The 26,809-nt window shown below is 42.5% G+C and overlaps 1 pseudogene; it reads right to left on the reverse strand.

Moving 5' to 3' along the window:
* Positions 1-26,809, reverse strand: part of LOC138282961 (zinc finger protein 850-like) — a 70,025-nt pseudogene that overhangs the window by 17,486 nt on the left and 25,730 nt on the right.

A 26,809-nucleotide genomic window follows, 5' to 3' on the forward strand; every position in this document is an offset into this window, starting at 1 on the left:
AGTGCCAGGGTGCCCTCACACTAAGTAACTTTGCACCTAACCTTTACCAGGTAAAGGTTAGACATATAGGTGACTTATAAGTTACTTAAGTGCAGTGTAAAATGGCTGTGAAATAACGTGGACGTTATTTCACTCAGGCTGCAGTGGCAGGCCTGTGTAAGAATTGTCAGAGCTCCCTATGGGTGGCAAAAGAAATGCTGCAGCCCATAGGGATCTCCTGGAACCCCAATACCCTGGGTACCTCAGTACCATATACTAAGGAATTATAAGGGTGTTCCAGTAAGCCAATGTAAATTGGTAAAATTGGTCACTAGCCTGTTAGTGACAATTTGAAAGAAATGAGAGAGCATAACCACTGAGGTTCTGATTAGCAGAGCCTCAGTGAGACAGTTAGGCACTACACAGGGAACACATACATATAGGCCACAAACTTATGAGCACTGGGGTCCTGACTAGCAGGGTCCCAGTGACACATAACAAACATACTGAAAACATAGGGTTTTCACTATGAGCACTGGGCCCTGGCTAGCAGGATCCCAGTGAGACAGCGAAAACACCCTGACATACACTCACAAACAGGCCAAAAGTGGGGGTAACAAGGCTAGAAAGAGGCTACTTTCTCACAGTCCCCGCACTCACAAAGTCCGGGGAATTTGCACTGAACGATGTGGGGGCACCTTGGCTAGTGCCAGGGTGCCCACACACTAAGTAACTTAGCACCCAACCTTTACCAGGTAAAGGTTAGACATATAGGTGACTTATAAGTTACTTAAGTGCAGTGGTAAATGGCTGTGAAATAACGTGGACGTTATTTCACTCAGGCTGCAGTGGCAGGCCTGTGTAAGAATTGTCAGAGCTCCCTATGGGTGGCAAAAGAAATGCTGCAGCCCATAGGGATCTCCTGGAACCCCAATACCCTGGGTACCTCAGTACCATATACAAGGGAATTATAAGGGTGTTCCAGTATGCCAATGTGAATTGGTAAAATTGGTCACTAGCCTGTTAGTGACAATTTGGAAAGCAAAGAGAGAGCATAACCACTGAGGTTCTGGTTAGCAGAGCCTCAGTGAGACAGTTAGTCATCACACAGAGAACACATACAGGGCACACTTATGAGCACTGGGGCCCTGGCTGGCAGGGTCCCAGTGACACATACAGTAAAACAACATATATAGAGTGAAATATTGGGGTAACATCCCAGGCAAGATGGTACTTTCCTACACTGCAGGATCCCGGTGGTGCACTAATACCTAGAACCTCCAGCACCACTGGCGTACTGTGGTACCAAGCCGCCAAGCCAGGACTTCATGATAAAGTATTAAATATACTACCTGGCAATTGAATGATACAGGCAATGGTGAATTCTGAACGAAATCAGACTCTGACTTATGCTGTGCATCTGCAAGTTATTTCTAAAATGATTGTTCTTCACATGATGTATACCAACATTACAAGAACCAAGGTGTTTTGCTCCATGAACATGCAAATCAAAATAAAATGCTGGTGCAGTTATATGAATTATACAGAGGTTGGTCTTATGTCTGGCAATCGGTTCAGCTATCTGTATGAATAGAAGGGATATCCAACCTACATAGCGGTTCATTGGCTTTAGGGGTTTGTAAATAGAGAGTGTATAAAATATTAAATATATGTAATTAACACATCAGCATGTAAAGCACTGTAGAAGTATGATTAGAGTAAGCAGAATTGAGAGTGGATGAATGTTGAAAATGATTAGTTCCAATATTAATATAAGTGGTAGAAGCAAAATTAATCTTACACTGAGTTGCAGACTTTTAACTACCACACTATTGCCTTCCCACAAATGACTCAAAGTTATTTCATTGTCATACAAGAATGGCACGATAAGTACTAATGGATTAACATACGTTCTGCTTAAATGTGCTATAAAATGGATCAGTACAGCTTTTCTTTTGCCCATATTTGAGCATTCTCTTAAGATATCGAGGTTTCAATAATAATAGTGTTACAATTAAAGAAAAACTAAAAGATTATAACTCTAAATTGAAAGTCAACTGGTTATGAAATCTAGCTTGAGGAGTTCCCAGAGTCCAAAGGACCTCCTGCTCGCCTGCAAAAAATGGAGAGATAGTTCTATGTGGAAGTGGTCTTCGTACATTTATAAATCATCTCCTGAGCATTATGCTCAAAGGAGTACAGGAAGTCATTTTACATTCAGAGAGAAATCTCAATATTGATATGAGGTGGTTTCTTGAGTAGGATCCTGTTGGGTTCATGTTCTGCATTACTAATCTCTAAGGTTTATTGCAACTTGCAGATTATCTTTTTAGAGTGTGAATTGTGTCCCTAGTGGATCCTCTGATGTGATCTGGGGCTGGTGACTCTATAAATATTTACCATATTTGAAACAGTAGCATCATTCTTTTTAGTATGATCACATTAATGATTTATTCAACAGACCTAAAATTTAAAAAATCTGAAAAATGTTGTCAGAACTGCAGATTGAGGGGCTTGAATAATGTACTTGACTTAACTGTAATGCGCTTCACCCATACAGTTGCCTCAAATTGTGTGAGCCTAGGCAAATATTTTATTTTACGGAGTTACCTTTTTCTTCATTATCACCTACAAGAGCACCTTTAAATATGTGAGCTCGGCATGTTTGCTGTACAAAAAAAACTTTTGATTGATTTGATAGACTAATCCATTTCTCAATGTATAATAAACATCTATCCCACAAATAGGGTACACATAATCCTTGACTTAACTCGTAACTCACTAATAGCATTGCCATCAGGGCAGGGCCAGGAAACTTTCCAAGGTCATATTTAAAAACTCTCACTTTTTACAAATATATTGATAAGGTATGAGGTGGTAGCACACTGTCATTTACAGTCAAACTTTTTCCATTGAAATGGCATCAAACTTTCCCACTGACATAGTTTAATTGCTAAAATTATATAGCGCACAAAGGATAATGTGTGAAAATCTGCTATCAGAAAATATAATTTACACATCATCAACTATTGTGATTTGTTTTGATTTTATTTAAATCTTTGTCCCTATCTCATTTCAGAAATAAAAAAGTGTTATCCTAACTGAAAGATCTTTTGAAATATACAATTTACTTACAAGCTATTTAAATGTTGTGTGCACATCACAACTGTCAGACAGTAAACTTTACAAAATCCTTTAACTTTGCAGGCAGACAGAGAAAGAAAAGTAAACACTACTCTCCAAGATAAAATAAGCAGCAATTTGCAATAAGACATAAGCTGACAATTGGCTTCTGTTTTTAACCACAGAGCAAACGTTCAAGATAAAAACACAATTTGAAGGGATCTTTTTGGCTCATTCTCTTTGCCAGACTGCTCTCTCCCGCTAAACTAAGTCAGCAGGTCCTAAAAATAGCTTGTCTTGATAAAACCTGACTCGCAGTAGCGAGTGGACGAGTTGGTTTCTTGAGGCGTGATACAGATATCCACCTAGTGAATCTTCTCTGCACTCTGTACACCAGAATGTTTTTTCTCCTGTATGGACCTTCCGATGTCTGTAAAGCATCAGCAGACGCTCTTCTTGCATTGAATGCCCCAGTAGTTTTTCCCCCAGTATGTGTTCTTAAATATGAATAAAGACTTGAGCATCGACTGAAGCTCTCCTGGCCCACCACACACTGGTATGGTTTCTACCCTTATTGCTCAACCGATGGATGTAGAGTTGTGAACTTCTTATGACATTTTTCTAGCACTCCGTACATTAGTAGCATTTCTCGCTAGTATGAATCTTGCGATATGATCAGAGCTGAGATTAGACGGGAGCTTTTGTCACGCTGGGTACACTTAAGTATGGACACTCTGATGTTTTATTAGTGCTGAACTCCTAGTGAAGCTTTTTTGGCACTCGCTACACGAATATGGTTTTTCCCCAGAATGAATCCTCAGATGTGAGTATAGGTGACCCCACTGACTGAAGCTTTTCTCACATATTCTACATTGGCATGGTTTTTCTCCAGTATGGATCCTTTCATGTGTTAACAAATCCTCTCGACAAATGAAGCTTTTCTGGCACTCTGTGCATTTGTAATACTTCTCCCCAGTATGGATTCTCTGATGTTTTATTAGAGTGGACTTCCAAGTGAAACTTTTCTGGCACTCTGAACACGAATATAGTTTTTCCCCAGTATAGATCCTCTGAAGTGAATATAGAGTATACCTTTGGCTAAAGCTTTTTTCACATATTTCACATTGGTATGGCTTCTCTCCAGTATGGATTCTTTCATGTTGTAACAAATTATGTCGCCTAAAGAAGGTTTTCTGGCACTTCGTGCACTCATACAATCTCTTACAAGTATGGTTATCCTGATGCTTCAACAGATGTGTGTTTTGAGTGAACATGTTCTCACAGTCTACACACTGGTATGGTTTCGCTCCAGCATGAAGCATCTGATGCATGTAAAGCTGTGAGTTTTCACAGAAGCTTTTCTGGCACTCTGTACATTGGTATGGTTTCTCCCCAGTGTGGATCATCTGATGCCTGTATAGTCGTGAGTTTCGACAGAAGCTTTTCAGGCACTCTGTACATTGGTACAGTTTCTACCCAGTATGAATCTTCTGATGTGATTGGAGATTAGACTTCCCATTGAAGCTTTTGTCACACTCCCTACATTGGTATGGCTTGTCCCCAGTATGGATTCTCTGATGTTTTATTAGAGATGACTTCCAAGTGAATCTTTTCTGGCACTCTGTACATTGGTATGGTTTCTCCCCAGTGTGGATCATCTGATGCATGTATAGTTGTGAGTTTCGACAGAAGCTTTTCAGGCACTCTGTACACTGGTACAGTTTCTCCCCAGTATGAATCTTCTGATGTGTTTGGAGATTAGACTTCCCACTGAAGCTTTTGTCACACTCCCTACATTGGTATGGCTTTTCCCCAGTATGGATTCTCTGATGTTTTATTAGAGATGCCTTCCAAGTGAATCTTTTCTGGCACTCTGTACATTGGTATGGTTTCTCCCCAGTGTGGATCATCTGATGCCTGTATAGTTGTGAGTTTCGAAAGAAGCTTTTCAGGCACTCTGTACATTGGTACAGTTTCTCCCCAGTATGAATCTTCTGATGTGATTGGAGATTAGACATCCCACTGAAGCTTTTGTCACACTCCCTACATTGGTATGGCTTTTCCCCAGTATGGATTCTCTGATGTTTTATTAGAGATGCCTTCCAAGTGAATCTTTTCTGGCAGTCTCTACATTGGTGCAGTTTCTCCCCAGTATGAATCCTCTGATGTAACTGAAGATTAGATTTCATAGTGAAGCTTTTGTCACACTCACTACATTGGTATGGTTTCTCTCCAGTATGGATTCTCTGATGTGTTATTAGAGATGACTTACAAGTGAAGTTTTTCTGGCACTGTGAACACGAATATGGCTTTTCTCCAGTATGTCTCCTTTGATGAGAGTATAGATTGCTCCTTTCAGTGAAGCATTTCTCGCACACTGTACATTTGTATGGTTTCTCCCCAGTATGAATCTTCTGATGTGCCTGGAGAATAGATTTCGTAGTGAAGCTTTTGTCACACTCGCTACATTGGTATGGTTTCTCCCCAGTATGGATTCTTTGATGTTTTATTAGAGATGACTTCCAAAAGAATCTTTTCTGGCACTGTGAACACAAATGTGGCTTTTCTCCATTATGGTTCCACTGATGCGAGTACAAATAACTCCTTCGACTGAAGTATTTCTCACACATTGTACATTGGTATGGTTTCTTCCCAGTATGCTGTATCTGCTGCATCACCAGATCTGACTTTTGAATTACGCTTCTCCCAAAGTCTGCGTATCGGTATGGGATATCACCAGTGTGGAATATTTAAGGATTAAAGAAAAATGGCTGGTGAGCGAACATTTTCCCACACTCAAAACTGGTACAATCGCTTCAGGGCCTGGATACTTTTGTGCCTGAATTTATTTGAACTGTGACTGAAACTCTCTGCAGCCCATACAAACTCCTGCCCAGGTTAGATATTTTGATATCATGAAGCCATTGTCAGCAATGGTTTTCCTCACACTTCATCTCCAAAGATAACCCTCTAACATGTGAACTAATTCAAGCCCACAACACTCCATCTCAAAGTGTTTCCTCACATTCCTTGATGTGGTACGATTCTTTTTTTAATACTGTTTCTGCTGAGGGTGTATTGCAGTGTTAGCTCCTGATATTGTGCTTGCGGTCTGTTCATCAGCACCCTTGGAGGCTGTGAAAGAGAAGAAAATTGAATTGTGAATGTATCATTAGAAAAGGCCAGGTGTTCACTTATGCACAAACATTTCTTTAAAAGAGTGTATGAGTGTGCATATCTGTATTGTTCAGGAGTGCTGAGCCTTGTGTTACTTTTTGTTTCCTGGAATGGAAAGAGCTGAGTGTTACATGCATATCTTCTAATGTATCATGTCATATATGAAGGATGCAAAAGGTGGAACGTCTAGAGAATTCAAGGTCATTGTTTCAGCTTAGTTTGCTCAAGCTGTTTGTCGCCATTTTCATCTATATGGACGGGAGTTGATGGTCTGACCATGGGAGCCCAGTGTGCTGAAGAGCAAGGTGGCGAGTGTACTGTATTTGACGTAGCTGTGAGTCCTGAAGGATTGCTTCACCTTTGATTCTTAAAACAATATTTATTGTTTTCAAGTACAAAATGCCGTCATCATTGATACAAAAAGAGTAGAATTATACTTCTGTATCATACTTTCTTGCAAGCAAAAGACCATAAATCGCAGTGGAGAAGTGTGGCTCAATGGTTAGAGCGGCAGACCCTGAAGCAGAGATCTGGCTCAAGACCAGGGTTCAAGTCCCGCTTCGGCAGGTCTTGGGCTCAATTCCCCTTGACCAGATAATTCTTGCCTCGGTGCCTAATCTAATTCATGGGTCCCACTCTGTAACTCTGGGCAATAGCTTGCTTAATCTCCACAACGGCCCCAACAGTGCTTGGATGCCTGGCTTCACCCTGGGGGTGCTCAGGAGTGGGCGCCTCACAGGGAAAAGCCAGGAGGGGTTCCATAGCGGTATGAGTACAGCGCCTTGAGACCCTAACGGGTGAGTAGTGCGCTATACAAGTGCTAATTTACATTTACATTTACATTTTTTGCAGTAGCATTCTAGTTTTAATGATTTTCTGTTGGTATTGAACACAAGAGAACAAAAAATAGAACCTTAAGGTTGAAGTGCCCGTTGAAACTAATGCCCAAAAGCTCACCTAAAAATCCCGTTACTACTTACTTACAGAGTTATAAGCTTCAACACACCTCAGTCTCCTTAGTTTTTTGATATCCCAGTCTACAATGTAGTAGAGAATGCCCAGAGCTTTCATCCACTGTGGGAAGGTCATGCTTTTGTACTCTTTGGTTAAGTATGAAACAAATGGGTTCCACAGAATTACCAGGGGTGTGGAATTCCTATAGCTTGATGCCCATGACATGCTGTTTGGGATCAAGGGAACACGTTTTCATGTTTATTTTGTCCCTGGAACAAGTAGGCTGTGATCGGGCAGCCACGATCACGCCGCAAGAAGAATCAGCCAACTACGTGTCGGGGAAACCTGACACGTCAGATCCGCGTTCAGTGGTTCCCATGGGAACGGCCTCGGCGTCCAGGTTGCGTTTCCCTGTTTCCAGGGAAACGCTCGAAGTCTTCCGGGCCGCCGGCCGTGAAAAGGAGGAGATACGCGTCCAGGAGGGCGAGCGGAAGGAAGGAGAGACGGAGACGAGTCAGCGAGCAACGGAGCAGCACGCCACAAAGAAGGAAGACGAAACCGAAGACAACGGAGAGGAGAAGGAGAGCACATACAACGGAGCACCGGAGTCAAGGAGCCCAGAAGCCAGCCACGACCCCGGAGGGTCGTGGCTTACAAAGGTACGGTCCCTGCTAGGGACAATAGACCGTAGAGGGAAAAACTCACAGGGGAAGGGAACTGGGAGGCGTGAGAGAGAGAGGAGGGGGAGAGAGAGGAGGGGCAGGCTCCCTAACTAAGGAAGGAGACTGACTATCACCTCTTATCTGGGAGCACTGTGTGTCCAAAATAAAAGCACATCACAACCCTTTATTACAGTGCACGGGTGTCTCTACACTCTACCGCTATATCCCTACTTACCTTTCCCCTGCTCCTATCTGAAAGATAACCCCAGAAAGTAGCCAATTTACTTACCTTGGCTTTCTTATATTTCTCTTGCCGGTCTTCCCCGGGAGTCGCTCGCGTTTCCCAGAAGCCATCGACCTGAAAGGCGGGAGGAAGGAGAACGACAAGATTAATGAAGAGAAGAAGCATAAAACCCAGACTTTATAGATACCTGTAAACTGTTGAAAACAGACAGAAAAGAGAAAAGAAAAAAACAAGAACAATAAAACTCTATTTACTTACCGCACTACGCCGTTTCAGTCTGGTTTATACCGTCTAGCCTGTCACATAGGCCCAACCTGCTGCAGCACAAACGATTTGGCTGACAGTTTACAGTAGCGCATTATGGATCTGGGAAGGGCAACATCTGCAGTTAAGGTAACATTTGGATCCATATGTTAATGCTGTTCAAACTTGTATTTGTGGTTCATTAATGCAAAGTCTTTATTATTAGGGTGAGCACTCTAAGGAAATGTAAGCTTGGACTGCACCACTTACAGTGGTTCCAGTATAAAAATGTGTACACAAATTTGCAAAGTTTAACAATATAATGCCACGTAAAAATGCACCAAGTATGCTCTTTGGTTTGATGCAGATATTTGTAGAAGCTTGAAAGAATGATTAGTAAATCTTTGCTTTCCAGATAAAATGTTCACAAAAAATGTATGAAGGGAAAAATGCTTTGCTAAAACTACAATGAAATGTGGGTACTATTTCCTTAAAGCATCATTCAGTAAAATGTGTTGATGCATGCTAGTATTCCCAAGAAAATATTCATAATGGAAAAATCATTGTAACCAGTTCCAACAAGATTATGGGAAACATGAAAATAAGCAAGCATTGGCTAACCCAATAGGTCTGACATTGATGGAAAGCTTTTTAGTTTTGTCAATGCTTGTCCTGTTTTGAATTGGTTTTTGTAAAACTTTATTGTTGTGGGAGCTGCCTAACACTAACCATCATAACAAACATTGGCAAAAAAACAAAAATATTTTTGGTCTCAAAAAGCACATCTTGCCACTGTAGTTAAGGGCACAGTCAAAACTACTTTATGAGCCAATAGGCTCCTTGTGAAAGTGTAGAATGTTGTCACATACCAGGAAGCCAAACGATAAACAGAGAGAGAGAGGTAGAATTTTAATACAAACAAAAGGTCTTGGACAACCAATTAGAACCCAATTCTTAAAGAAAATCACAAAAGTGCAAATAGTATATGTCCCTGAATTGGTGCAGATTTACGGTTCTCATGAACTTGCAATCATTTACAGAAGTAGGCCAGGAAATTGTACTGTATTTTAGCACAAGCAAATATGCATATGTAGATTTGCTCATGCGAAAACCTGTTGAGTGTTCACAAGGTCACTTTTTCCCAACCATGGAGGAAGTTTTACTTCTGCCCTTGTCAGGAGTACATTGCCAACCTTTCTCAGCATGGGAAACGATTAGAGAAGAGCTGGTGAAAACTACTAAAACATGCAAGTTAGTTGGTTTGCATAGACTTGAAAGGGCATTCCAACCCTAGAACTATTGTTTACCCTTATCTCCAGCCTCAGGATGTAGATCTGCAGAAAGGTTGCAAAATAAAGAAATTGCTAGTATTAAAAACCCTACTATAATATGAGCCATGGCATGATAAGAGAGTCTATTATCAGATCTCTTATATAATGAGAATGCTGCCATAATTTTTCGCTGCACTACATGGCGCCAAAGGGACAAGTGGATTTTGTACAGGACAAGTAGATTTAGGAAGGAACCTGTCCCATGGACGAGTATCTATTTAAAAAAATTCCACACCCCTGATTACAGATATTTGTCTGCCAGGTCGTATTCAATGTTTTCATGCCCGAGTAGACCCGAGAGCTTATGCGGCCATAGCCTGTTTATTGGTGTGGTGGTCTTCCTCTGAAGGGATAAGATGGTAGATTTGGATGCCAACAGGAGATGGAAAGTCTGTTTGCCTGCTGTGGAGTGAAGTGGATATATTCCATCCCCCAGTCTGCCTACCAGGGTAAACTGGGGCCGTCTAATTGTAGCCTGCACATGGATTTGTAACATTGCTAAAAAACAAAACTGTTCCAGTAATATCCCAGTCCTGGACAGGTCTGCAAGATGTTAAATAGGAAATCCATGTCACCATGTCCCTTCCAGCAAATGTTAGGATGCACAAGGTTGATAGTATGCAGACGCCATCAAAATAAAATTTTATAAACTGTCTCTCTTCCCTAGGAATACCCAGCAAAATTATTAGTACAAAGGAATATTTTATGTCACTGTTTGGTGTCAAGAACTATACTGAGGTATTTCCCCCCTGCCCTCTATCCCTCAGGGGCCTGATGCAGCTTGTGATAGAGTTTTAACCTCTTAACCTCCCACCCTCCCAAACAGAGGTCATGCAAGCTGCCTTATTTGTAAGGTATTTTCCATTCTTAGGGGGAGGGACATAACCTCAAAGACATAGGTTTTCCTGCAGAAGCATTATTTTTAGTGCAACTAGACGTCCCACCCAGGAGAGTGGAGGATTTTTCCAGGCCATCAGAGTGGATATGGTCCCACGCAATAGTAGCCTGAAGTTAGTCTTAGCACAGAATAGCCTACTGGATGCCAACTTGATTCTCAGGTATTTAATGGTGTCTATGGACCAACAAAATGGTGTTTTGCGCTTCAGGGTCTCGGCCAGGGAACCCCCTCCCCCAAACCAACACCAACCCCTCAGATGTGGCCATCTTGATCAGGAAGGCCTGCCTCCACCTGGAATTCCTCAAGTAGGTTAATGTGGGCTTGAAGTGACTGCTGGGGTTCAGAAACAGTGAGGAGTTTTATCTGCAAAGGCAGACAGCTTGAAGGTGTCTTGACAGAATGAGAGGCTGCAGACTTGAATGTGTTCTTTGATTTTCAGGAGAAAGGGGAATCTAAGGAACGGTCAAAAAGCAGAGGGAGAGGGGGAACCCCTAGTGAGTGCCTTATTTATTTGTAGATAGGCTGAGGATTGACCATTCACCCGGACCACCTGCCAGGAGCTGCAGTAGGGGGTGGTAATGCACCCTATTTCCATAAATGTCACCTATTTTTGTGATGCCTGCCATCTCTAATTGCATCAAGGCCTTGGAGAGAAAGATTTTAGCTGGTGTATGGAGCCTAAAAAAATTGGATTCTTAATTTGGGTGGGTAACTTCCCACCTGAAGGAATAATCAAAGCCCTTATAAGGTGAAACTTAAAAGTCAGTAAAGTAACCTAAGCTCAAACCCTAAACAGTTCTAGCACAGAGCAGACAGGGGCAACTTATGGCAATGTGTAAAATATTTAAGCAATATAAAAGCAGGAACAATATCAAAACATCTAGCAATAAAAATACCAAACCAAATTAGAAAAACAGTGCCATACTTAATAAACACAATGTCACTAAAATCACAAACATCCACTGATGGGAACCGAAGATATTCATTTTTAAAACTGTAAGTAGAACAGCCACCAAGAAGCAAAACCATCCCAATGATGGTCAATGCCAGAGTCACTGGAATTATGTAATTGTGTGTCTGTGGCGATTTTTGCATAATTATGGATTTGCAACATTTGCCACATAATCCATCATCCGCTGTATAATCTGTGGATTTTAGCAACAAAAAACTAAAGTTTCTAATTTAAACAGTTCAAAAGTTAGTAATAACGAAGCGATTCGTGTTGCTGTGCAGTGGAAGGCCTTTGCCAAGGTGGATTGGTCACCTTTCTTTTCTAATGCTTATTGCTATATTTGGGTGTTAAACTAGTATTAGTGAGGTGCAACCAATACCCAGACAGTGCTGTCAAATTTAACAAGTATTGGCAAAGCCAATAGGTCTTGCCTATGCAAGAGCCACCGGCTTTGCCTCCGTACTCCAGCCATGTTGTACACCAGTATGGCTGATGTTCAATCCAGCATGGCTAAAAGTTAGTGGCGTGGAGTGTTGTAGAGTGGAATGGGGACGAGTGGAGTAGTGTTGCACAGTGGAGCGGCAGAGTGCCATGTATTGGAATGGCATAGCAAGGAGTTGCATAAAGTAGCATACAGTGGAGTGGCATTGAGTAGAATGGACTGGTGTAGAGTGCATTTGCATAAAGTGTTGCAGAGTGTAGCGGCGTAGAGTGCAGTGGCATTGAGTGGCATGGCATTGAGTTTAGTGGCTTACAATGCAGCGCCGCAGAACACAGTGACATAGAATAGAGTGGTGCATAGAAGAAAGCAGTGGTTCAGAGCGCAGTGGTGCAGGATAGAGTGGAGAGGCATAGAGTGCAGTGGCGGAGAGTGGTGCAGAATAGAGTGGCGTAATGTTCAGTGATGCAGAGAGCAGTAACGTAGAGTTGAGTGGCATAGAGTGCAGTGGTGTAGAGTGTAGTAGTATAGAGTGGAGCAGTGCAGAGTACAGTGGCATAGATTTCAGTTGCAGAGAGTACAGTGTGTTGCAGAGTACAGTGTCAGAGTGCAGTGGTGTAGAGTGGAGTAGCGAGGAATAGAGAGCAGTGACGCAGAGTACGGTGATGCAGAGTAGAGTGAAGTGAAAGAGTGCAGCTGTGTAGAGTGCATTGGTACTGAGTGCAATGGTTAAGAGTAGAGTGGCGTAGAGTGCAGTGGCATTGATTGGATGGAGTGCCGCTTCTCCATCCATTTTAATCCTTATACACTTTCACTCATCAATGCCTCATCTAGAAAAAAAGGTGACTTAGAAGTTACTGGACTGAGAGTGTGGTGATGAGCCCACCATACTTCCTTCAAAAACTCCAACAAAGGCCTTCTCATTTCCACTGCTTTTTGTATACATGGTTTTACCATTCAAATCATGCGCTCAGCAAGGCTGTTTGTTTGTAGAAAGTACAACACTGTCTTAAGATGAATTAAAGACAAGTCTCTAAAAAATCCTTGCATTTCATATGCCGTCAAGTGGACACCATTGTCCATAACAATTTCATTTGGCACACCTTCATGAATGAACTCTTCCTTCAAGAAGTAAATCACCACTTTGGTGTCAACTGAACCAACACATTTGGTTACTACCCATTTGGACATGTAATCTACCAACAATATTACAGATCTTTCACTACGAGGTAGAAGATGGAAAGGACTAGCAAAATCCAATCCTAACTTCCCCCAAGGTTCCTCCTGAATCTCTACAGGAGACAACGGAGCTTTACATACTGTTATACTTTTGTCACTTATGACACATGAAACAATACTTAACTACACCTCAACGTGCCAATCCAATTCTGGCCACCAATACAACTCCCTCACTCTTGTTTTGGTGAGATTCCTCCCCAAGGGGCCCTTATGCACCAAGTTTACCCATTTTTCGCTCTTGACTCTGGGTGAAATCAACCATGTGCCTCTGAACAGTTCACTTCCATTCCAACTCAACTCTTCCCTTACATTCCAAATCCCTTTCATGTTCTCTGAGAGAGTCTTGTATTCTGGCCACCCCTTACGTGTGAACTCTGAGTTCTATTGTATCTTCAACGTCCTCTCTTGCCAACTGTCACTCGCCTTTATGTAACACATTCTTACCGACCCATTGTGATAAGGCCAGCATCCATCTAAGCCACTTCCCTGTCTATTCGTAGTTGGGACTGACAATCCTCCACCATATTCCTGGAACCGGCAATATACTCCACCTGGAAATTGAACTCACTCAACCCCTCCACCCATCCCTTAATCCTAGAGATAAGTTGATCATCTTTCCTAGCTGCAAATACATGGACTAACAGTCCATGATCATATCTGACCACAAATGCCATACTCCACAAGTAGAAATTAAAATGTCGGATCACCCATGAACACGCCAAAGCTTCCCACTCAGTGATGGAACACCGTCCTTCAGCATCCGTGAGTGAACAGGATGCAAATGCTAACGCCTTTTCCTCACCTCCATCAATCTGTGAGAGTACTGCTCCTAGCCCCTTAAGGTTAGCATCTGTGGTTAAAATAGTATTTTTAGAAACATCAAAGTGCCTCAGAGTAGGTACAAACAATTGGGGTGTAGTGATAGGGGAATGTTGGCGCTCAGGAATCTATTTGGCCAATATAGCAGTAGGGGTTGCCTCCACAAGGGAAAACACCCATCCCTTAAGGGTTAAAAAACCCAACAAATATTTTTACACAATGTGAGGCGCCCTCCTTTTTCTTATACCCTTTTCTTCCTTATTGTTATTTCTCAAAGTTTACCTATTTTAAATTCAATGAGTCAAATCTCAAGTAAGTGAAATTCAAAGTCAAAGTAATCTTGAATACATCGCTAATCTTAGTGAGTGAATTTATATCATTCCATATTAGGGAACCCAACAATAAGTGACATAATGGGAGGTTTTCTCCCTTATTTGTTCAAAAAGTTATATGAATAAGTCAAATCACAAGTCAAATCACTTCTTGAAGAAGTCGTTGGGGAACATAGGACTTTCCCCTGACGAAACACGTGTTGGCTCAATGTTTATCCTCATGAAGCATGCTGATAATCTGAAGATTGGATCCAATAAACCTTGGATATGATTGGACTTTTAAAGACTGGCGTGATATTTGAGATTGCGTTCATTTGAAATTTACTCACTTGTGATTTGACTTATTCATATAACTTTTTGAACAAATAAGGGAGAAAACCTCCCATTATGTCACTTATTGTTGGGTTCCCTAATATGGAATGATATAAATTCACTCACTAAGATTAGCGATGTATTCAAGATTACTTTGACTTTGAGCCTCAGAGTAGGTATTCCACAGGTGCAATCTTTGATAGCTTCAAAAGCTTCACCAAACTCATCGGACCACTCAAACCTCACACATTTCTTTAACAAAACAGTGATAGATTGAGCCAACACCAAGAAATTAGGTATAAAACTCTGCCAGTTCCAGGAAAGACCTCACTTGATCTTTGTCACGTGGTGCTGGTGCTCTAAGAATCGACCAACTCCAATTTAGGCTTAATTCCCTCAGCGGAGATTGCATGGCCCAAATATGATACCGCACCAACACAAAATTTACAGTACTTTTTCTTCAGTGTCAAACCTGCTTCCACAACACCTTCACAAGTGTACTATCATGTTCCTCAGCATCTTTCCCATAAATCAGGATGTCATCCTGATAAAAGAGCATGCCTGGTACTTCTTCAACACCTTTTTCATGATCCTCTGGAAACATCCTGCTGCGGATGCCAACCCAAATGGCATCCTAATAAAGCAGTACGCTCCCAAAGATGTGATGAATTATGTCAGGTGCCTGGACTCATGTAATTTAACCTTATGATATGCAGACGCGAGGCCTACGACACTGAAAACTCTGGCACCCCAAGCATGGTTAACACCTCAGAAATATTTGGGAGAGGTTTGTGATCACCCAGATGTGCTTATTTAAATCTGTAAGGCTAACACTCGTCCTAGTTTGTTTGTCTCCATCCTCTGGCGCCAATAGAATTGAGGCAAGCCGTTCTGAGGATTCAATCTCATCTATATTCCATCCTCAATCAACCTGAGGACCTCATCTTTTAGTGATTCTAAAATGAGATTTGGAACTTTTCTGACCGTATGAACACAGGGAACAACAATAATCTTCAAAATAATTCTGTGTTCAACAATGTTAAGGAGACCCAATTTACCACTGAACACATTTGGAAATTGCAACAATATATCTCCATGGTCTTGTTGAGGTGATACAGACATGACTGGTTGTGCAGTTTCCTTTACCATTGTATAGGGTGAACCTAAGTCAGCTAAAACAACCACTTCTTTATCATCAAGTTGAATATGACACTCGAGCACAGTTAAGGGACCAAAATCCACCTCGTCTGGATTAGGTTTTATAGTCAACACCATGTTGGTCTGATCTTTCCCTAGTGTATCGACGACCTGACTTTTATCACCCTTACAAACTCAAGCATAATGACCCTTCTTCCCACATTTTCTACAAATCGACTTCCTGGTGTAACGTTGAGTACTGTTAGCCGAATGACCAGGGTTACCACAGCAATAGCACTTCATCTTATTACCTTTGTTTTCTTTGTTAGTGCCGCTTTGCTTTACTTCATGTTTGAGCTTATCCAAGATCTTCCCCCACCATTTAATTTACTGCGGGATTAGAGGAGACATTTAGCAGGGAAGAAGGCACAGGTCCCATCTCACACATCCATGGACTGGTACTTTCTACGCTTTCAAATCCTCTTTGAGAACAGGATTTTTTGCTAATAACTTCTCCTGAACCTTTATTTTATTGGTGCACCAGACTAACTGATCCCTGATGAGTGAATTAGTTAAGGGATCAAACTCACAAGTATGTGCTAGGGTTCACAAATAAGCTATGTAATTCCCCACACTCTCATTTTTCGCTTGCGTTCTTGAGAAGGATTTATGGCACTGTGATACCACATTGATAATTTCTCTAATATTTGTTTCTAACAATAGTACAGGCATTTCATAAATATCTCTTGCTTCTCCTTCAGCATTCCGGAATGGTTTCAAGACTGTCATAAATATTTCAGCCATTTACTCCAAAATTGTGTAGTAATACGCCTTGTTTTTTAACAGCAGAAAACTTTTCACTTCCAACAGCTACAACGTATGAATTAAATAATTTATTTCCATCTTCTTCCATGGTATAAGAGGTTCACCCCAATCAAATAAAAACATAGGAGGGGAAGGCATGATAGCCATTGCCATAGTGATGTAACTAAAGACTCAGTAATGAATTGCACGGAATATAAAAACACTAACTACAATGGGGAATTGCAGAAACATTCCGTGAAAGATGCAGTACTGTTCTGTCCTGTAAAGTTGCTGTGCAGATTCTATGCAGTTTTTTGTCACTCCCCACAAAGAGAAAATGCTGAAGAGAAAACTGAAATACGATCAAGAATACTTTGCTTGCAGTGTTACCGCTATGTTGGACTTCTGAAGATTTTGATGGATCTCCTGATAAGACATAGCTCCTTCTCAGTTATTGTTGGAAGACTGGGATATTGCAATATCCACAAAGTAAAATGGCCACCAAATGGCGCTTCTTACAATAGGGATGCTATCCTTCAACTACAAGAAAGATGCCCGCTTGGTGACGCTCCTTTATTCTCTGTGATGCGTCCCAGACGTTGTGACGTTGAGTCTTTACAGGAATCCTTCAATGCCATCGTGCTGCAATGCTGCGAACGGAAATGCACTCATCTCAAGAGTGACTAGATGCTGTTGTGCTGCTCGTGGGTATGAGCGTGCATAGGCTCGCGCTGGGTTCTGAGGCTGCCAATGTTGCGCAATAACATGCGCAAGCACAAAATGCACTGCCAGACATCTAATTTTGAGCACAGTAACTTCACTTTGGCAAAAACGTTTGACAGGGATCCCCTCCAGTTCACATACCTCTAAAAATGACCACATGGCAGAATGAAGAGTCGTCCTCCGGTTCCCTTCGATTTGGATTCAGAAGAGGTTGGAGCAATAACAGATGCCTCTCTCCTCCCAGGCTAGTCGTTGCCAGTGTTATAAAGTTTGTATGAAGAAGAGACACATTAGGTAAATACCTTGAAGAACTTTATTTGATATATTCACACCAACTGAGGATAGCAGCTACACTCCCTCAGTCCCCAGCTCCAACGGTCATCCTGGAATCCTCCTGGTCAACCATTCTAGGATGGCAGATACCCTCATGGAACAAGTGACATATGTGCCTTCCAAACCCAAAATTCCATACAGGGGCCCCGTGTAGGAGGCTGGCCTGGTTTGTAGTGGTACCAAGGGGTACTTACACTCTGCACCAGGTCCAGGTATCCCTTATTAGTGTAGAAGAGGTGTCTAGCAGCTTAGGCTGATAGAAGGTAGCTATAGCTGAGCAGCTTAGGCTGAACTAGGAGACATGTAAAGCTCCCACTATACCACTGGTGTCATATGCACAATATCATAAGAAAACACAATACACAGATATACTAAAAATAAAGGTACTTTATTTTTATGACAATATGCCAAAAGTATCTCAGTGAGTACCCTCAGTATGAGGATGCCAAATATACACAAGAAATATGTACACAATACCAAAATATGCAGTAATAGCAATAGAAAACAGTGCAAGCAATGTACAGTCACAATAGATTGCAATGAGAGCACATAGGAATAGGGGCAACACAAACCATATACTCCAAAAGTGGAATGCGAACCACGAATGGACCCCAAACCTATGTGAGCTTGTAGAGGGTCGCTGGGACTGTAAGAAAACAGTGAGGGTTTGAAAAATAGCCCACCCCAAGACCCTGAAAAGTGGGTGCAAAGTGCACCTAAGTTCCCCAGAGAGCACAGAAGTCGTGATAGGGGGATTCTGCAAGGAAGACCAACACCAGCAATGCAACTACAATGGATTTCCGGACGAGAGTACCTGTGGAAAAAGGGGACCAAGTCCAAGAGTCACGATCAAGTCGGGAGTGGGCAGATGCCCAGGAAATGCCAGCTGTGGGTGCAAAGAAGCTGCCACCGGATGGTAGAAGCTGTGGATTCTGCAAGAACGAAGAGGACTAGGAACTTCCCCTTTGGAGGATGGATGTCCCATGTCGTGGAGAAGCTTGCAGAGGTGTTTCCGTGCAGAAAGACCGCAAACAAGCCTTGCTAGCTGCATGGGTCACGGTTAGGGTTTTTGGATGCTGCTGTGGCCCAGGAGGGACCAGGATGTCACCAATTGCGTGAGGAAGCAGAGGGGGCATCCAGCAAGACAAAGAGCCCACTCAGAAGCAAGCAGCACCCGCAGAAGTGCCAGAACAGCCACTACGAAGAAGAGTGAACCGGAGCTCACCCGAAGTCACAAAAGAAGGTCCCACGACGCCGGAGGACAACTCAGGAGGTCGTGCACTGCAGGTTAGAAGTGTCGGGGACCCAGGCTTGGCTGTGCACAAAGGAAATCCTGGAAGAGTGCACAGGAGCCGGAGCAGCTGCAAATCACGTGGTACCCAGCAATGCAGTCTAGCGTGGGGAGGCAAGGACTTACCTCCACCAAACTTGGACTGAAGAGTCACTGGACTGTGGGAGTCAATTGGACAGAGTTGCTGCATTCCAGGGACCACGCTCGTCGTGCTGAGAGGGGACCCAGAGGACCGGTGATGCAGTCTTTTGGTGCCTGCGGTTGCAGGGGGAAGATTACGTCGACCCATGGGAGATTTCTTCGGAGCTTCTAGTGCAGAGAGGAGGCAGACTACCCCCACAGCATGCACCACCAGGAAAACAGTCGAGAAGGCAGCCGGATCAGCAATACAAGGTTGCAGTAGTGGTCTTTGCTACTTTGTTGCGGTTTTGCAGGCGTCCAGAGCAGTCAGCGGTCGATTCCTTGGCAGAAGGTGAAGAGAGAGATGTAGAGGAACTCTGATGAGCTCTTGCATTCGTTATCTACCGAATTCCACAAAGCAGAGACCCTAAATAGCCAGAAAAGGAGGTTTGGCTACTTAGGAAGGAGGATAGGCTAACAACACAGGTAAGAGCCTATCAGAAGGAGTCTCTGATGCCACCTGCTGGCCCTGGCCACTCAGAGCAGTCCAGTGTGCCAGCAGCACCTCTGTTTCCAAAATGGCAGACGTCTGGAGCACACTGGAGGAGCTCTGGGCACCTCCCAGGGGAGGTGCAGGTCAGGGGAGTGGTCACTCCCCTTTCCTTTGTCCAGTTTCGCGCCAGAGCAGGGCTGGAGGATCCCTGAACCGGTGTAGACTGGCTTATGCAGAGATGGGCACCATCTGTGCCCATCAAAGCATTTCCAGAGGCTGGGGGAGGCTACTCCTCCCCAGCCCTGACACCTTTTCCAAAGGGAGAGGGTGTAACACCCTCTCTCTGAGGAAGTCCTTTGTTCTGCCTTCCTGGGCCAGGCCTGGCTGGACCCCAGGAGGGCAGAAACCTGTCTGAGGGGTTGGCAGCAGCAGCAGCTGCAGTGAAACCCCGGGAAAGGTAGTTTGGCAGTACCCGGGTCTGTGCTAGATACTCGGGGGATCATGGAATTGTCTCCCCAATGCCACAATGGCATTGGGGAGACAATTCCTTGATCTTAGACATGTTACATGGCCAGGTTCGGGGTTACCATTGTGATGCTATACATATGTAGTGACATATGTATGGTGCACATGTGTAATGATATCCCCGCACTCACGAGGTCCGGGGAATATGCCCTGAACAATGTGGGGGCACCTTGGCTAGTGCCAGGGTGCCCACACACTAAGTAACTTAGCACCCAACCTTTAACAGGTAAAGGTTAGACATATAGGTGACTTATAAGTTACTTAAGTGCAGTGGTAAATGGCTGTGAAATAACGTGGACGTTATTTCACTTAGGCTGCAGTAGCAGGCCTGTGTAAGAATTGTCAGAGCTCCCTATGGGTGGCAAAAGAAATGCTGCAGCCCATAGGGATCTCCTGGAACCCCAATACCCGGGGTACCTCGGTACCATATACTAGGGAATTATAAGGGTGTTCCAGTATGCCAATGTAAATTGGTGAAATTGGTCACTAGCCTGTTAGTGACAATTTGGAAAGAAATGAGAGAGCATAACCACTGAGGTTCTGATTAGCAGAGCCTCAGTGAGACAGTTAGTCATCACACAGGGAACACATACAGGGCACACTTATGAGCACTGGGGCCCTGGCTGGCAGGGTCCCAGTGACACATACAACTAAAACAACATATATACAGTGAAATATGGGGGTAACATGCCAGGCAAGATGGTACTTTCCTACACCCCCAAAATCCATTTGGCCTTGGGCCCCCAAAATCCTTAAGATGTCCCTGAGCCAATTTTTTGCTCGTGGAAGGCATTTCACACTTACTCAAGGCTAATCACTCATTGGGAACAGACAGAGGCTTATGCTAATTAGCCTTACAACAGTTCAAGTAGGTAACAGGTACCTTTCTAAAAAGTTACTTTTCCTCAATATTTGTAAGAAATCCAACTTCAGCAATGAATCGGATTTTAATAAATATTAAAAATATTTGTTTAATTATTTTCCTAGCTGGTCTCTTTCCAGAGTTAGAAATATTGGTGTTTTAATGAGCGCCCTGGTTTTCTACATAGGAAAGCTAGGTCTCCCTAGGAGGAAATTAGTTTCCGGGGCTCGTCACTTCAGGGACATGGTAATATTAATCTTCTACATGTGCCGTTTTTAAACATCATGCACCTTAACTTGTTGGTTATACGCCTTACATGGAGATGACTTACTAATAATTTTAAAAGGAGGTTTTTACCTGTTATTTGGACAGGCGGAACTGCAGGTTACGCTGCAACTGTTAGGCTACAGACAGGAACCCTGAAGCCATGCTTGCGTGCCACTGTAGTGGATGACAGGATAGATGGTGAAGTCCACAAGTGGCATTTTACCTTTCGGGCCCTGAATGCACTTTCTGCACCACTTTCTAGGGACATACATGTAAGGTAAAGGTTCAAATAAGAAATAAGCCAGTTTAGCCATGTGTAAAGGGGGGAACATAGGCACTTTACTACTGGTTAGCAGGGGTAAAGTGCTTAGAGCTATAAAGCCAGAAAAAATAAAGGGTCCAGCAAAAGGTGAAAAATCTGAGGTGACCACGTAGAAAGAGCAGATTTTCTACAGAGCCCCTTAAAAGCAATTACAGGAGCACGTGGTTTAACTGCACAAGTTAATGCAGTAGCAAAGAAAGTTGCAAAACCAGATTCCTTCCTCAACCCGCCCTCCTTTATCTATTGGCGGCTTTATTTTGCTTTTGACACTTGTCTTTCGTTAGAGCCTCATATCATGTCAGTCAGCAGAGAGTCAAATTAATGTAAATATTGTTCGGGATCAAGGAAGGAGATTTCTGAAATTGTAAGGAAGGGGGGGGGGAGCACAGTCATTTTGGAATGCAACCTGAAATCTCAGCGTACATACTGTGGATCCCAAATTGACATCCATTATACTCCCAATTATATTTTCTAATCACCAAGTATCTCAGCATAACTCCTTCCCATTCCACCTCCTTCTCTCTAGAATAACTATCCGTGGCAATGTGTGGGATACTGGGAATATGCAGGATTAGTTCCAATTGATGCGTAGGTTCGATACTGATGCTTAGGTTCGATACTGCATTAAACTTAATTCCCCATGTACCTCCCAAAATATGAATTCTGACTGCCAGTGGTTCAATGGTTTGCAGTAAAAGCAGAGCTTAGAGTGGCACACCTGCCAGGTTTCTCGCCCCACTTGATACCATGCTGATATGGACTGTCCTCATTGAACTCTGGTCACTGGCCTGGCATAGGGGTTCTTACCCTATTAGATCATTTGCCTACCTATCCCCAATTGTGCCAGTGTTTAGACAAACAGCACCAGGTAAGCAGGTCAGATGCTTTCTCCAAGGGCAGGCCCTGCATGGACAAATACCAGGAGCCTTTTCCATAAGGCTATAGAGGCATATCCTGGCGAAGGATACAGCCATTCCATCATACTGTATTAAAGTAGGCAAAATGAGTAGTAGAGTGTGTGCTCGTGACTGAAGCTCTTGTAGTCAGTATCTGAAATCCCCAATGGGCGACAGGAAACAAAATTAAGGGATTCCTAACTAGTTTCAAAACTGCTAATAGTATTGCTTTGTTTGTTATGCAAGGAATACACACGTAATCTGCAGTTTCAAATAATTTGACGAAGTTGGGGGCGGGGGCGGAGTCTGGCTGCCGTCTGAAATGGCCGCCTCAACGTAGAGCTCCGAGGCTCCAGGGGAGAAGGATTACCCAAACAGCTGTCAAAAAGCCTCCTTGGAGCCAGAATGAAAGGAAATACACGTGTGATAACAGCAACATAACTCTGAAGTTATTTCCCAAGTGAGAGATAACAGTTAAAATTGAGTTCTTAATTGAAGCCCTGAAGCCGGGCTACAAATCACCTGAACAGGCCCCTCAGCTGAGCAAAGAACAACACTTTCTGTCAGGACACAGAGTCAGCTGCTGAAGAGATAAGGGGCTTTCTTCCTGTTTAAACTGGGGGCTGCACCAGGGGAATTAAATAACTGTTGACCTTTGGTTGAACTCTCCACACAGCACAGGGAAGCCTCTGACAAGTCTCAACTCTGAGGTATTTTCTCTTCACTTAACTGTTCAGACTCCATTACATGAATATGTGAGCACAGGATTTTCTTGTCAGCTGAGTGTGTGGAGCAAATGCAGTTTGGAAGTGAGTGTTGTGCACCATTTCTGCAGCTGAGAGAGTCTGTGAAAGTTACTCATTCTGTCAGGAAATACAGCCAGTTCCTTAACAGATAAGTGGAATTCCCTTTCTTGAAAGTTGAAAGGCTGCTGTTGGGGAAACATATGGACTTTCACTTCTGAGGTATTTCTCTTCATTTGACAGTTTAGAGTCTGCTACGCAATTAAGTAAATGCTGGAATTCCTATCAGCAGAGGGTGTAAAGCGAATTTGGATGGGCAGGCAAAACATGTGAGCTATTTCTGATGCACTGGTTCTCAGGGACACCTGTCTGAAAGCATTCAGTCATTACTTTTTAAAATTCTAGAAGTCTGTGGCAAAGACTAATTCTGTCAGGAAACACAGCCAGCTGCTGGTGAGATAAGTGAAAAGGCTGCTGTAAGAGAAGCCTCTGACAACTCTCAACTCTGAGGTATTTCTCTTCACTTAACTGTTCAGACTCCATTACATGAATATGTGAGCACAGGATTTACTTGTCAGCTGAGTGTGTGGAGCAAATGCAGTTCGGAAAGTGAGTGTTGTACACCATTTCTGCAGCTGAGAGAGTCTGTGAAAGTTACTCATTCTGTCAGGAAATACAGCCAGTTTCTTAAGAGATAAGTAGAATTCCCTTTCTTGAAAGTTGAAAGGCTGCTGTTGGGGAAACATATGGACTTTCACTTCTGAGGTATTTCTCTTCATGTGACAGTTTAGAGTCTGAGCGAATCTGGATAGGCAGGCAAAAGATGTGAGCTATTTCTGATGCACTGGTTTTCAGGGACACCTGTATGAAAGCATTCAGTCATTATTTTTTAAAATTATAGAAGTCTGTGGCAAAAACTAATTCTGTCAGGAAACACAGCCAGCTGCTGGTGAGATAAGTGAAAAGGCTGCTTTAAGAGAAGCCTCTGACAACTCTCAACTCTGAGGTGCTTCTCGTCACTTAACTGTTCAGGACCCATTACGTGATTATGTAAGCGCAGGAATTTCTTGTCTACAGGTGTGTGGCGTAAATACAGTTTGGCAAGTGAGTGTTGTACACCATTCCTACAGCTCACAGAGTTTGTGAAAATTACTCATTCTATCAGGAAACACAGACAGTTTCTGGAGAGATATGTGAAATTCCTTTCCTTGAATGTCGAAAGGCAGCTGTATGAGAAGCATTTAAACGTTCACTTCAGAGATATTTTTCTAAATTTGACAATTCAGACTCTACTACGAAATTACATAAACGCCGGAATTCCTATCAGCAGAGGGGGTAAAGTGAATTTGGTTAGGCAGGGAAAACTGTACAACATTTCTGATGCACTGTTTCTCTGCGACACCCGCTTGAAAACATAAAGCCATAATTTTAAAATCCCAGATGTCTGTCACCATTTACAGTGTTAATATCTACCTACTTTGTGAGTCGATCGGATATCATATTTGATTACTAAGCTGTACCTTTTTATTGTCTTCTCTAACATTAAAATATAACAGTATGGCCAGTGGTAAATCTAATAGAAAGCCTTTGTTTACACAAGTAGTAGGAAACACTGTACCTCCAGGCACGTCTACTACTGTCCCACAAGACATTGCTTCTATGGACCATATTTTAAAAGAGATCTCTGCCGTGGGGCAAAGATTGGGATCTATGGATGTAAAAATTTCAGATCTTGCAACAGAAATGAAGACAACTTCAACTCTTGAATCTAGACCTAGATCAATTATAGCATGCCTCTTACGTCATGAACAGGTCCGCCAAATATTAACAGCTGCTCGTAAACATGGTCCGTATGACTTGGAAGGCCATAAAGTATTTATTGCTGCAGACTTCTCCACTGAAACCAATGCCAAACGAAAAGCGTTCCTGCAACTTAGGCCAAGACTTCACAAATGGGATATCAAATATGGTCTTTTAGAACCTGCCACAATGTGGATCACAATGGATGGGAACTCAAGGTATTACACGGAGCCTGAGGACCTGGTATGCTTCCTGGACAGTTTGGATGACCAACATATGGGCTCAACGCCACTGGACAAAACATCTATGAATAGTCCGCTTCAATTACAGAAAGATCCACAAAGCCATCGCACCGGTTGATTACACGTCCGTACCTTTAAGAAACTGTTTGACAGAGATAAAGCAGTCCACTGCGTAAAGTCACTCACACAGGAAAATCCCAGAAACAAATCAAGATGACCTCTAAAGTCACCCACGTCTTTTAATAAAGTAACTGATGCTCAACCTTCCACTATCACTTCTTCCAGCTAGATGAGTATATTTATACATGCTATGTATTAATATAATGTTATTACTGTTTTACTGCAGTTATTCATTCTGATGGATATGATTCATTTCCTATCCTCATATATTGTTGTTCAATAACCATGTACATTTCCTACTGTATTTGTATTTGCAGATTTTCTCTTGGATAGATTTTATAACTCCATGGAGTGGTTTTTCTTATAATCTATTTACCATGAGTGGTTTTCCTTTCCTCCCCTGCAGAGTCTGGGTTTTGAATTGAGGTTTAGACCCACCGAAGAAAGATACATATTCTTTCATCTGCAGTGTTCTTTTACATTCTAGCACTTAGAACGGTGTACTTACACCATTTAGAGTTTAGTGTTAACAATATTTTATGATTATAGTTCCACATATTGGTTTCAGGTTTACTATACTCCAGATAGTTTTTTTTCTCCCTCCAGTAAGTTCTCATTATCACATTACCTTATAAGTTATCTACTTCCTTTTCCTTTTTTAGCATTTTGACTCAGTTTCACACAGTACAAATATACTCTAACATTTTCAGTCAGCAACATGACAACAAGTCCTATTCAAATTGTCTCTCTCAATGTCAATGGCTTTACTAATTACATTAAAAGGAAGAAAATTATTTCCTATTTAGCCTCCAAACATACTGACATTGCTCTCATCCAGGAGACTCATCTATCTGATATAGAATCAGAAAAATTAAAACAAGATTGGGTAGGCCAGATTCTTTACATCTGCAAATCCCCTTCTCACATATCAGGGGATGCTACATCCCACACTACTACTAGGAAAAGTGGTGTAGCCATTCTAATACAGAAAACACTGCAATGCCAAATACTACAGTCATGGTCAGATGAGGATGGTAGATTTGTTTTAGCCAAGCTTAAAGTTGGTAATAATATATTATGAGTGGGTTCCATTTATGCCCCTGTTGGGACTAAAGTCCCCTTTTTCCTTCATCTAAATAGAATTCGAACAGAAATGGGAATTTCCAGAATAGCTTTGGGAGGCGATTGGAATCTTGCGCCAGATGTGATCTTTGACAGAACAGGTCCCCTGGATACAACTCATGGTAGAGATAGAGCCATACTGGGAGACATCAGAGAAGATCATGGTTTGATCGATATGTGACGTCTACTACATCCATCAGATAAGGGGTTTACATATCATTCAACAGTACATGATTCCCATTCTAGAATAGATTACTTCCTTATTTCACATTCTATTACACCACAAGTACTAGATTGTGATATTT

This window comes from Pleurodeles waltl, chromosome 2_2, assembly GCF_031143425.1.
Source record: "Pleurodeles waltl isolate 20211129_DDA chromosome 2_2, aPleWal1.hap1.20221129, whole genome shotgun sequence".
In the NCBI taxonomy this organism is placed as follows: Eukaryota; Metazoa; Chordata; class Amphibia; order Caudata; family Salamandridae; genus Pleurodeles; species Pleurodeles waltl.